Source organism: Homarus americanus, unplaced genomic scaffold (assembly GCF_018991925.1).
Source record: "Homarus americanus isolate GMGI-L3 unplaced genomic scaffold, GMGI_Hamer_2.0 scaffold4896, whole genome shotgun sequence".
Classification (NCBI taxonomy): Eukaryota; Metazoa; Arthropoda; class Malacostraca; order Decapoda; family Nephropidae; genus Homarus; species Homarus americanus.
The window spans coordinates 1,881,989-1,897,191 of record NW_024749657.1 but is presented as its reverse complement, the minus strand read 5'-3'; the positions used below and the strand labels follow the sequence as shown (position 1 = coordinate 1,897,191).

General features: G+C 35.2%; 1 long non-coding RNA gene across 2 annotated transcripts in view; it reads left to right on the top strand.

The window, feature by feature from the left end:
• LOC121853576 overlaps positions 1-15,166 on the top strand; it is a 25,471-nt gene extending 10,305 nt beyond the window's left edge. For both annotated transcript variants that reach the window (XR_006086352.1, XR_006086351.1), the window contains exon 3: positions 15,127-15,166. This is a non-coding gene — a long non-coding RNA (uncharacterized LOC121853576). The remainder of the gene's footprint in view (positions 1-15,126) is intronic.
• The last annotated feature ends 37 nt before the right edge of the window (positions 15,167-15,203 follow it).

Sequence of the window (15,203 nt, the reverse complement as noted above, 5' to 3'; positions counted from 1 at the left end):
CTAATAATGTAACACACACACAATACTGCATGCTGCAGGTGACAAACAATGCAATACAGACACAGGTATGCCAACAAACAAAGTGCACACAGACAGTACAGGCATACAAACAGTGTACACAGACAGTGCAGGTATACAAACAATGTACACAGACAGCAGGCATACAAACAATGTACATAGACAAATTTAAGGGGTATAATAAACAATGCAATATAGACAGTACAGGTATACAAACAATGCACATAGACAGTGCAGGTATACAAACAATGCACATACAGACGAAAGCAGGTATACAAACAAATGCAATACAGACAGCAATAGTATAAACAGTGCACACAGATTGCACAATATATTACCAAACTAACGTACACAGACAGCAATATATATATTATCAAAACTAACGTACACAGAGATGGCATAACAAACTAACGCACATGACACAGTATAAGTATTACCAAAACAATGTACACAGACAGTGCAGGCATAAACAATGCACATAGACACAGGTATACAAACAATGTAATATAGACAGTAATAGGTATACAATGTAATATAGACAGTGTAGGTGATACAAACAATGTACATAGACAGTGCATGAAAAACAATGTAATATAGACAGTAATAGGTATACAAACAATGTACAGACAGCAGGTATGCAAATGCAGTACAGACAGTGCATACAAATGAATACAGACAGTGCAGGTATACAAACAGTAACATAGACAGTGCAGGTATACAATGTACATATTGGTGTACAGTACAGGTTTTAATAAATGCAAATATTATCAGTGCAGGTATAGTCAAATCAATGTAAATCAGTATCAGTGCAGGCATACAATGTACATGACAGCGTATAAGTATCAATGCACATAGATCATATAGGTATACAATGGCGACATAGACGAGTGCAGTTATACAAACAATGTAATATTAGACAGTACAGGTATACAAACAAGGTAATATAGACAGTACAGGTATACAAACAGTGCAATATAGACAGTGCAGGTATACAATGCATAGACAGTGCAGGTATACAACAATGTACATAGACAGTACAGGTTTACAGTGTACATAGACAGTACAGGTATACAAACAATGACATAGACAGCAGTTTACAAATGTACATAGACAGTGAGGTATACAAACAATGCACATAGATTGTGTAGGTATACAAACAATGCACATAGATTGTGCAGTTGTATACAAACAATGTACATAGACAGTGCAGGTATTACAAAACAATGTACATAGACAGTGTATGTGTATACAAATTGCACAGACAGTGTATATATCAAACGATGCATAGACAGTAATATAGTATACAATGTACATATGACAGTGGTAGGGTATACAAACAATGTAATATTAGGAGTGTAGGTATACAAACAATGTACATATACAGTGCAGGTATACAAACAATGCACATAGACAGTGTAGGTATACAACAATGCATCATAGACAGTGCAGGTATTTGACAAACAATGTACATAGACAGTGTAGGTATACAATGGACATAGACAGTGTAGGTATACAAACAATAGACAGTGCAGGTATACAAACAATGTACATAGACAGTGATAAGGTATACAAAACAATGCAATATAGACAGTGTAGGTACAATGTACATTGAGACAGTGTAGTATTGTCAAACAATGTACATTAGAAAGTGAAGGTATAGTTGTCAAACAATGTAAATAGAGATGTGAGGCTTAATAATGTACATAGACAGTGCAGTAGATACAAACAATGTACAGACAGTGCAGGTATACAAACAATGCACATAGACAGTGCAGGTATACAATGTACATAGACAGTGCAGGTATAAAATGTACATACAGACAGTATACAAACAATGCAATATGATACAGTGCAGGTATACAAATGCACATAGACAGTGCAGGTATACAAACAATGGACATGACAGCAGGCATACAATGTACATAGACAGTGCAGGTGCATACAAACAATGTACATATCAGTGCATGTATACAATGTGCATACAGACAGTGCAGGTATACAAACAGTGTACATAGACAGCAGGTGATACAAACAATGTACATAGACAGTGTATATTACAAACAATGTATATAGATAGTGCAGGTATACAAACAATGTAATAGACAGTAGGGATATGTACATGAGACAGTGCAGGTATACAAACAATGCACATAGACAGTGCAGGTATGTTCAAATGTAAATAGACAGTGTAGGTATACAAACAATGTACATAGACAGTGGTATACAAACAGTGTACATAGACATGGTGGTTTACAATGTAATATTGTGACAGTGCATATACAAACAATGAATATAGATTGAAGGTATAAGAAACAATGTATATAGACAGTGCAGGTTTACAATGCATGACAGACAGTGGGCATACAAACAATGAATATAGATTGTGCAGGCATACAATGTACATAGACAGTGCATGGGTATACAAACAATGTACATAGACAGTGCAGGTACAATTGCAATATAGACAGCAGGCTTACAAACAATGTACATAGACAGCATATAGTACAACAAATGTACGGACACAGATGAGCAGCAGGCTTACAATGCATAGACAGTGCAGGTATACAATGTACAGACAGTGCAGGTATACAAACAATGTAATATAGACAGTACAGGTTTACAGTACAGACAGTACAGGTATACAAACAATGTACATAGATTGTAAAGGTTTAATGTACATAGACAGTGCAGGCATAACAAACAATGTACATAGACAGTGTATGTATACAAACAATGCACATTAGACAGTGCAGGTATACAAACAATATAGACAGTGCAGGTATACAAACAATGTAATATAGACATGCAGGTATACAAACAGTGTACATAGACAGTGTATATACAAACAATGTACATAGACAGTACATACAAACAATGCATATATTAGAGAGGTAGGTATAAATAACGAATACATACAGTGTATGCATATCAAACAATGTGTATATAGACAGTGCATGTATACAAACAATGCACATAGACAGTGTAGGTATACAAACAATGTACATAGACAGTGCAGGTATACAATGTACATAGACAGTGTAGGTATACAAACAATGCCATAGACAGTGCAGGTATACAAACAATGTACATGAGACAGTGCAGGTATACAAACAGTGTACATAGACAGTAGGTGACAAACAATGTAATATTGTGACAGTGCAGTTTTCACAATGTAAATAGACAGTGCAGGTATAATAAACAATGCAATAGACAGCAGGTATACAATGTAATAGACAGCAGTATACAATCGCACATAGATCAGTGCAGTAATAACAAACAATGCACATAGACAGCAGGTATACAATGTAATATTGGTATGAGTGTGGCGGCATTATCAAACAGTGCAATACAGTTCAGTAGGTATTACAAACGAATGCACATACAGTTCATTGGTGATGACAAACAATGTACATAGACAGTTATGTATGGACAAACAATGTGTACATAGACAGCAGGTATACAAACAATGTAATAATTTACAGTGAGGTATAATAACGTACATAGACAGCAGGTATACAATGTACATAGACAGTGCAGGTATACAAAATTGGTGTACATAGACAGCAGGCATAAACAGTGTAATATTGTGACATTGTAGGTATACAACAATGTAATATAGACAGTAATAGTATACAAACAATGTATATATATCAGTGTAGGATACAAACAATGTAATATTAGACAGCAGGTATACAATCGTAAACAGACAGTTATATATAACGTACATAGATAGTGCAGGTATAGTCAAACTAAGTGCAATATTAGATTGTTATGTTATCAAACAGTGTTACGTTTTATAGACAGTAATACAGATGTTGGTGGTGAAAATGTACATGGCATGTTAGGCATTTATCAAACAATGTACATAGCATGTTAAGGTATACAATGCAATACAGTAGCAGGCTTACAATGTAATATAGCATGTTAAGGTTATTTACAAACAATGTAATATAGACGTGCATGTATTACAATGTACATAGTATAGTTATAGTCAAACGAACATGGATCAGCAGGTATACAATGTAATATGGCATGTGCAGGTAACAAACAATGCACATTGCATGTTGGTATTTCACAATGCACAGACATGTTATAGGTATAAATGTAATAGAGACAGTGCAGGCATACAATGTACATAGATCAAGGTGATACAAAGCAACATAGACAGTATAGTTTAAATTGTACATAGATCAGCATATGAATAACAATGCAAATAGACAGTAGCATTCATAATGTACGATAGACAGTGCAGGTATACCAGTGTACATAGACAGTGTAGGTATACAAACAATGTAATATAGACAGTGCAGGTATAAATAACAATGTAATATGTGACAGTGCAGGTATAATGTTCAATGCAATACAGACAGTAGGTGCACAAACAATGTACATAGAGATTGTAAAGGTATACAAACAATGTACATATTGGTGTAGGTATACAAACAATGTACAGACAGTGTAGGTATGCAAAAAAATGTACACAGACAGTGCAGGTATGCACATTGTGACAGTGTAGGTATTGTACAAACAATGCAATATATAGCATTGTAGGTATCAAACAATGTATATGATATTTTATATATCAAAACAAATGTACATTATTACAGTGAGGTATAAAACAATGTACATTGAAGTTTGTTAGGTATTATCAAAACGAATGTAATATAGACAGTGCAGGTATACAAACAATGTACATAGATTGTGCAGGTTTAATAATGCAATATGACAGTGTAGGCATAAACAATGTACATAGATGAAGTGCAAACAATGTAATATAGATTGTGCATAGGTATAAAACAATGTACATGACAGTGTAGGTATACAAACAATGCATAGATTGGTGAGGTATACAAACAGTGTACATAGACAGCAGGTATACAAACAGTGTACAGATCAGTGCAGGTATGGCCAATGCACAGACGGCAGGTATAAACAATGCAATAGACAGCAGGTATACAAACAATGCACATAGACAGTGCAGGCATAATAATGTACATAGATTTGTGCAGGTATATGTAAACGAATGTACATATTGGTGACAGTGCAGGTATTACAAACAGTGACATTGATCAGTGCAGGTATACAAACAGTGTAATATGACAGTGCAGGTATACAAACAATGTACATAGACAGTATATACAAACAATGTATATAGACAGTGCATGTATACAAACAATGTATCACAGACAGTGCAGGTATACAATGTACAGACAGTGCAGGTATATACAAGTACATAATAGACAGTGAGGTATACAAACAATGTACATAGACAGTGTAGGTATACAAACAATGTACATAGACAGTGATATGTATACAAACAATGTACATAGACAGTGTAGGTTTGACAATGTACATAGACAGTGCAGGTATATACAAACAATGAATATAGACAGTGTAGGTATACAAAACAATGCACATAGACAGTGTAGGTATACAATGTACATAGACAGTTGGGCATGTACAAACAGAATATAGACAGTGCAGGCATACAAAAAATGTACATAGATCAGGTATAACAAACAATGCAATAGACAGTGCAGGTATAATAAATGTACATAGACAGTGCAGGTTTACAAATGTACATTGACAGTGCAGGTTTACAAATGTACAGATTGTGCAGGTATAAAATGTACATAGACAGTGCAGGTATACAATGTAATATAGACAGTGCAGGTATACAATGCATAGGACAGTGTAGGTTCATAAATGTACATATTTAGTGCAGGTATACAATGTATATAGACATGTTTACAAACAATGTACATAGATAGTGCAGGTTTATAATGTAATATTGTATCAGTGCAGGTATACAAACAATGTAATGACAGTTGCAGGTATATTATGTAATATTGTGATCAGTGCAGGTTTACAATGTATTGATGAAGCACAGGTTTTAAATGTACATAGAGATCATGTTGGAGTGTATACAATGTAAGATATTGGTGATCAGTGCAGGTATACAATGTACATAGACAGTGCAGGTATACAATGTAATAGACAGTGTATGTTTACACTGTACAGTGGTAGGTTATGGGTGTGCAGTATGTAAATGTACATAGACAGTGCAGGTTTACAAACAATGTAATATAGACAGTGTAGGTTTATAATGTAATATAGACAGTGTGGTTTACAAACAATGTACATAGATTGCATATACAATGTACATAGACAGTGTAGGTAACAAACAATGCATTACAGTGTTGGTTTGTACAATGTAATAGACAGTGTAGGTATACAGTTGTTGGTGTTGGTTGGTTTTTGTTGGTGTGAATGTGTACATAGACAAGGTATACAAAGTTTGTTTGGTTTTCAATGTACATAGATCAGTGCAGGTGATAAAAATGTAATACAGACAGTGCAGGTATACAAACAATGTACATGATGCAGGTTTAATAATGCATAGACAGTGCAGGTATACAAACAATGCAATACAGACAGTGCAGGTTTAAACAATGTACATAGACAGTGCAGGTATACAAGTGTGTACATGACAGTGCATACAAACAGTACAGACAGTGCATGGTTTACAATGTACATATATTTGACAGGTATTAACAATGCACATAGACAGTATAGTATACAAACAATGCAATAGACAGTGCAGGTATACAATGTACATAGACAGTGCAGGTATACAAACAATGTAATATGGTGATTGTGCATGTATACAAACAGTGAATATTATAGATTGTGCGCAGGTTTACAAGTGCACATTGTGACATGTGCAGGTATACTAATGTACATAGACGAGCAGTGTGTATACAAATCAATGTATATAGACAGTGCATTTACAATGTGTACATGTATGAAAGGAGGCATACAATGTAATATAGACAGTGCAGGTATACAAACAATGTAAATAGACAGTGCAGGTATACAATGCAATAGACAGTGTAGGTATACAAACAATGCATAGACAGTGCAGGTATAAACAATGTACATAGACAGTGCAGGTTTACAATGTACATAGACAGTGCAGGTATACAATGAATATAGACAGTGCAGGTATACAAACAATGCAATATAGACAGTGCAGGCTTTAAATGTACATAGACAGCAGGTTCAAACAATGTATACAGATTGTGTAGGTATACAAACAATGTACATAGACAGTAGGCATAACAAACAATGTAATAGACAGCAGGCATACAATGTGTGTTTGGTACAGTGCTACAGTATCAGCAGGCTTACAAATGGGGTGGGTTTGTTTGTGGTGTGTTCAATGTAATAGACAGTGCAGGTATACAATGTAATATTAGACAGTGCATATTTACAATGTACATAGACAGTATAGTTATGGCAAATGTACACAGTCAGTGCAGGTATACAAACAATGTAATATAGACAGTGCAGGTTTTATAATGTACACAGACAGTGCATATAAACAATGTAAATAGACAGTGCAGGTATACAAATGCACATAGACAGTGCAGGTTTGGTGGTTTGTGGGTTTGTTTGTTTGGGGGTGGGGTGGGGTATATTACGAACGAATACAGACAGTGCAGGTATACAAATGTACACAGACAGTGCAGGTTTACAAACAATGCACATGAGATTGTGCAGGTTTTATAAATGTAATAGACAGCAGGTATACAAACAATGCAATAGACAGTGCAGGTATGTGGGGACAAACAGTGACATAGACAGCAGGTTTACAAATGTATTGGCATCGGTGCGAGGCATACAATGTACATAGACAGCAGGCATAAACAATGTACATATGACAGCAGGTATACAATGTACATATCGGTGCAGGTATACAAACAATGTAATATTGTGACAGCATATAAAACAATGTACATAGATGTATACGTAAAACAATGTACATAGACAGTGCAGGTATACAAACGTTTGGGGGGGTGTTGTGGTTGGTTGGTTTTAATGTGTAATATAGATTGGTGCAGGTATACTGTGGTTTTGTGTTGGGGTATACAATGCACATAGACAGTGCAGGTATACAAACAATGCACATGTGATTGAAAAGAGGTATACAAACAATGTAATAGAGAAAGTGTAGTATTTCATAATGCAATTTGGTGCAGGTATACAGTGTCAGGGATACAAACAATGGACATGGAAAGGAGGTACTAATAATGTACATAGACAGTGCAGGTATTAATAATGTACATAGACAGTGCAGGTATACAAACAATGTAATAGACAGTAGGTATTACAATGTTTGGGTTGTTGTGTGTTGGGGGTTTGTTTTGGGTTTTTGTTGTGTGTAAATGCACATAGACAGTGCAGGTATAAACAATGTACATAGACAGTGCAGTTTTATAAATGTACATAGACAGTAGGTAAACAATGTACATAGACGGTGTAGGTATCAAACAATGTACATAGACAGTGTAGGTATACAAACAATGTACATAGACAGCAGGTATACAAACAGTGTAATATAGACAGTGCAGGTATACAAACAATGCACATAGACGGTGTAGGTATACAATGTATATAGATTGTGCAGGTATACAAATAATGTAATATAGACAGTGCAGGTATAGGGTGCAAAACAGTGTAATACAGACAGTGCATATTGTGGTGTTGTTTTTGTTGTTTGTTGGGGTGGGTGTTGTGGGGTATTTACAAACAATGCACATAGACAGTGTATACAAACAATGTACATAGACAGTGCATAACAAACAATGCATAGACAGTGCAGGCATACAATGTAATAATAGACAGTGCAGGTATACAAACAATGTACATAGACAGTGTAGGTATACAAACAGTGTACATAGACAGTGCAGGCATACAAACAATGTACATAGACAGTGTAGGTATACAAACAATGTACATAGACAGTACAGGTATACAAACAATGTACATAGACAGTAGGTATACAAACAAATGTACATAGACAGTGCAGGTATAAAAAACAATGTAATATAGACAGTGCAGGTATACAAACAATGTACATAGACAGTGCAGGTATACAACAATACAGACAGTGCAGGTATACAAACAATGTACATTATATCAGCAGGTATACAAAACAATGTAATATAGCAGTATGGTATTTGTTTGTGTTGTTTGGTGTTGTTGGTATACAAACAATGTGCATAGACAGTGGGATACAAACAATGTACATGGACAGTGTAGATACAATGTACACATTGGTGCAGGTATACAAACAATGTACATGACAGTGTAGGTATACAAACAATGTACATAGACAGTGAGGTATACAAACAATGTACATGATGTAGGTATACAAACAAGTACATAGACAGTACAGGTATCAAACAATGTACATGAGACAGCAGGTAAACAATGCACACAGACAGCAGGTATACAAACATGCATATATAGACAGTGCAGGTATACAAAACAATGTACACAGACAGTGCAGGTATACAAACAATGTACACAGACAGCAGGCATACAAACAATGCAATACAGACAGTGCAGGTTATCAAACAATGCACATACATGAGTATATATAAACAATGTATATTATCGGCAGGGGTAATGCAATGCAATACAGATGCAGGTAATACAAACAATGCAATATAGACAGTGTAGGCATACAAACAATGTACACAGACATGCAGGTATACAAACAATGTACATACAGACAGTATACAAACAATGTACATAGACAGTATAGGATAATAAACAATGCATATTGACAGTGCAGGCATGTCCAAACAATGCATGATTGTGCAGGTATACAAACAATGCAATACAGACAGTGTAGGTATAGCAAACAATGTACATAGACAGTACAGGTGATACAAAATGTATATTAAGACAGTGTAGGCAACAATGCAATACAGATTGTCACAGGTATGCCAAACAATGCACATGTGTCAGCAGGTATACAAACAATGCAATACAGACAAGTATATATCAAACAATGCAATAGGTGATTGTTAAGGCATGTCAAATCAATGTACACAGACAGCAGGCATACAAAACGCACATGGAACAGTGTAGGCATACAAACAATGCACATAGACAGTGTAGGCATACAAACAATGTACATAGACAGTGCAGGTATACAATGTACATAGACAGTGCAGGTATACAAACAATGCACATAGACAGTGCAGGTATACAAACAATGCACATAGACAGTGTAGGTATACAAACAATGTACATAGACAGTGTAGGGTATACAAACAATGCACATAGGATTGTACAGGGTATAACAAACAATGCACATAGACAGCAGGTATACAAACAATGCAATATAGACAGTATAGGTATACAAACAATACATAGACAGTATAGTGCATACAAACAATGTAATATAGATTTAGTGCAGGCATACAAACAACGCACACAGACAGCAGGCATACAAACAACATGTATACAGACAGCAGGCACAAACACACAATGTAGTATAGACAGTGTGCAGTGCAAAACAATGTAATATAGACAGTGTAGGTATACAAACAATGCAATATTGTGACAGTGCAGGTACACAAACAATGTACATAGACAGCAGGTATACAAAATGTACATGGACAGCAGTATACAAACAATGCACATAGACAGTGTAGGTATACAAACAATGCACATAGACAGTACAGGTATACAAACAATGCAATACAGACAGTGTACATAAACAATGCACATAGACAGTACAGGTATACAAACAATGCACATAGACAGTGCAGGTATACAAACAATGCAATACAGACAGTACAGGTATACAAACAATGCACATAGACAGTGAGACAAAACAATGCACACAGACAGCAAGGTATAACAAATGAATGTTGTTATATAGTATGTCAAACAATGCAATATAGATCAGTGTTATGTTATCAAACAATGAAGACAGTAGGTATAAAACAATGCAATACAGACAGTGTAGGTATCAAACAATGCATATAGCAGTGCAAGGTATACAAACAATGTACATATGTGCAGGCATACAAACAATGTACATAGACAGTAATAGGTATCAAACAATGTATAGTCAGTACAGGTATAAACAATGCACATAGACAGTGTAGGTATACAAACAATGCAATATGGACAGTGTAGGTATACAAACAATGTACATAGACAGTACAGGTGATACAACAATGTAATATATAGACAGTGCAGGTATACAACAATGCACATATAGACAGCATAACAAACAATGCAATACAGACAGTGTAGGTATCAAACAATGCACACAGACAGTGCAGGCATACAATGTAATATATAGTATACAAACAATGTAACAGACAGTGCAGGTATAAACAATGCATACTGACAACAGTGCAGTATAAAATGTACAGACAGTGCAGGTATACAAACAATGCAATATAGACAGTGTAGGTATAATAATGTGCATAGACAGTGTAGGTATACAAACAATGCATTAGACAGTACAGGTATAATGTACATAGACAGTGCAGGTATACAATGTACATATAGACAGTGAGTATACAAACAATGTACATAGACAGTGCAGGTATACAAATGTACACAGACAGTGCAGGTATACAAACAATGCATATAGACAGGGTATATACAAACAACGTACATTAAGACAGTAGGCATAAACAAACAATGCAATACAGACAGTGCAGGTATAACAATGCAATACAGACAGTGCAGGCATACAAACAATGCAATACAGACAGTGCAGGTATACAATGCACATAGATATGCAGGTATGCAAACAATGTACATAGACAGTGTAGGCATACAAACAATGCACATAGACAGTACATAATGTACATAGACAGTGCAGGTATTATAATGTATATGACAGTGCAGGTATACAAACAATGTACATAGACAGTGTATATACAATGTAATATAGACAGTGCAGGTATACAAACAATGCATGATAGACAGTGTAGGTATACAAACAATGTCATAGACAGTACAGGTATATGACAACATAGATGGCATACAAACAATGTAATATAGATTGTGTAGGTATTATAAACAATGTAATAGAGATCAGTATAGGTATGGACAATTGTAGCATAGACAGTATAAACAATGTAATATGTATAGTGATACAAACAATGTACATACAGTGCAGGTATACAATGTACATAGACAGTGCAGGTATACAAACAATGTACATAGACAGTGAGGTGATACAAACAATGTACATAGACAGTGTAGGTGTAATAATGTACATGACAGTGCAGGTATACAACAATGTGTTTTGGGTGTGGTTTGTTTGTTGGTGGGGTGGTTTGTTTTGGTGGGGGTGTTGTTGGTGGGTTGTGTGGGTTGTGTGTGGGGGTGTACATAGATCGAGCAGGTATGTCAATGTAATATAGTGAAAGTGCAGGTATATCAATGTACATAGACAGTGTAGGTATAATAACAATGTACATAGAGTCAGTGCATAATAATGTACAGACAGTGCAGGTATACAAACAATGTAATAGACAGTGTAGGTATACAACAATGTACATAGACAGTACAGGTATACAATGTACATAGACAGGTATACAAACAATGCATATTGTGACAGTGTAGGTATACAAACAATGTAACATAGACAGTACAGGCATACAAATGCAATACAGACAGTGCAGGTATACAAACAATGTACATAGACAGTGTAGGTATACAAACAATGTAATATGATTGTGACAGGTATACAATGTACATTAGATTGTGTAGGTATAGCAAATAATGTACATAGACAGTGTAGGTAGGTGGTTGTTTGTTTTTGGGTGTTGTGGGGGCACAATGTGTACATATGAGGTAATAAACGTACATAGTGATTGGGTGGGTATACAAACAATGCACATAGACAGTGTAGGTGACAAACAATGTACATGGTATCGGTGGTAGGTATACAAACAATGTACAGACAGCAGGTATTGCAAATAATGTACATAGACAGTATGTATACAAACAATGCAAATAGACAGTACATAATACAATGTGACAGACAGTGCAGGTATAAAAAACAATGCAATATATCATGTAGGTATATACAAACAATGTACATAGACGGTATATATACAATGTAAGACAGTGGAAAGTATATAATGACGATATTGATCAGCAGGTATTGGCAAACAATGTACATAGAAAGTGTAGGTATGTCAACGCATATTAGATTGTGTGTATACAAACAATGTAATATGGTACAGTGTAGGTATACAAACAATGTATATAGACAGTGTAGGTGAAAACAATGTAATATTAGACAGTGCATATAAACAGTGTAATATAGACAGTGTAGGTATACAAACAATGTAATATAGACAGTGTAGGTATACAAACAATGTAATAGACAGTGGGTATACAAATAATGTACATAGACAGTGCAGGTATACAAACTGCAATATAGATTGGTGCAGGTATACAAACAATGCAATAGACAGTGTAGGTATACAAACAATGTAATATAGACAGTACAGGTATAAATGTACATAGACAGTGCAGGTATACAAACAATGTACATGACAGTGTAGGTATACAAACAATGTAATATTAGACGTTACAGGTATACACGTTAGACAGTGCAGGTATTATCAAACAATGCAATAGAGCATGTTAAGTATACAAAACAATGTGACAGATCAGTAATGTAATAATGACATAGACAGCAGGTATACAAACAATGTACATAGACAGTGTAGGTATACAAACAATGCACATAGACAGTATAGGGTATAATAATGTAATATTAGACAGTGTAAATAATAAATAATGTACATAGACAGTGTATATATACAATGTACATAGTGCAGGTATACAAACAATGCAATAGACAGTGTAGGATAAAACAATGTACATAGACAGTGTAGGTATTGGCAAATAATGTGCATTTGTATCATGCAGGTATACAAACAGTATTACAGACACAGGTATACAAGTAATATTGTGAAAGTAGGTATTAATGTACATATAGAAAGGTAGGTAATAAACAATGACATAGACAGTACAGGTATACAAAGCAAATATTTGATCAGCAGGTATTACAATGTACATAGACAGTGCAGGTATACAAACAATGTACATAGACAGTGCAGGTATACAATGTAATAGACAGTGCAGTATACAAACAATGTACATATAGACAGTGTAGGTATACAAATTAATGTACATGTTGTGACAGTGTAGATACAAACAGTGTACATGACAGTGTAGGTATACAAACAGTGCATATAGACAGTGTAGGTATCAAACAATGCACATAGACAGTGTAGGTATACAACAATGTACATAGACAGTGCAGGTATACAACAATGTTATGAGGGGTGTGTGGAGTCAGCAGTATACAAACAATGCACAGACAGGTGTAGGTATACAAACAATGTACATAGATTGAAAGACAGGTATACAATGCACATATATCAGCAGGTATACAAAACAATGCACATAGACAGTGTATATACAAACAATGTAATATGTAGACGTTACAGGTATACAATGTACATAGACAGTGCAGGTATACAAACAATGTAATAGACAGCAGGTATACAAACAATGCAATAGACAGTACAGGTATATGTACATAGACAGTGCAGGTATACAAACAATGTAATGTAGACAGTGTAGGTATACAAACAATGTACATGGTATCAGTACAGGTATAAATGTACATAGACAGTGTAGGTAATAATAAAAATGCATTTGTATAGGTGTAAGGGAGTATATCAATGTACATAGTGCAGGTATACAAACAATGTTGGTGTGGTGTTTTGTTGGTGTGGTGTTGCACATAGACAGTGTAGGTATACAATGAATGATAGACAGTGTAGGTATACAAACAATGTAATAGACAGTGTAGGTATAACAAACAATGTACACAGACAGTGTAGGTATACAATTGCACATGACAGTGTAGGTATACAATGCAATGGTATTGGTGCAGGTATACAAACATCGACCAGGACACTGTAAAATTTTTCATTCTATAATTATGCTGCTTGTTTTCTTCTTGATTTTAATTATACTTTTAACACTTATTTTTATTTTCATTTAATGTGTGCTATTGTCAACTTTACTGCTGTGATGTGAATTTAATTATACACTTGTGGGGTATGTCAATAGTTTGAGAGCTTCCCTAGTGACTGGGGATCAGAGAATACAGTAGTAGTAGCCTCGTGTATTTTCTAAACCAGCTGACGGCATGTACAGTAGTATACCGTTAGCTGATCCACTGTGTTGCCCCAGATGGCGTGAAGGTGCCTAAGCAGTAATTTCAGCTGTGGACTCTCCAGGAACTCATCAGGAGTCCACCTCACCTCGAT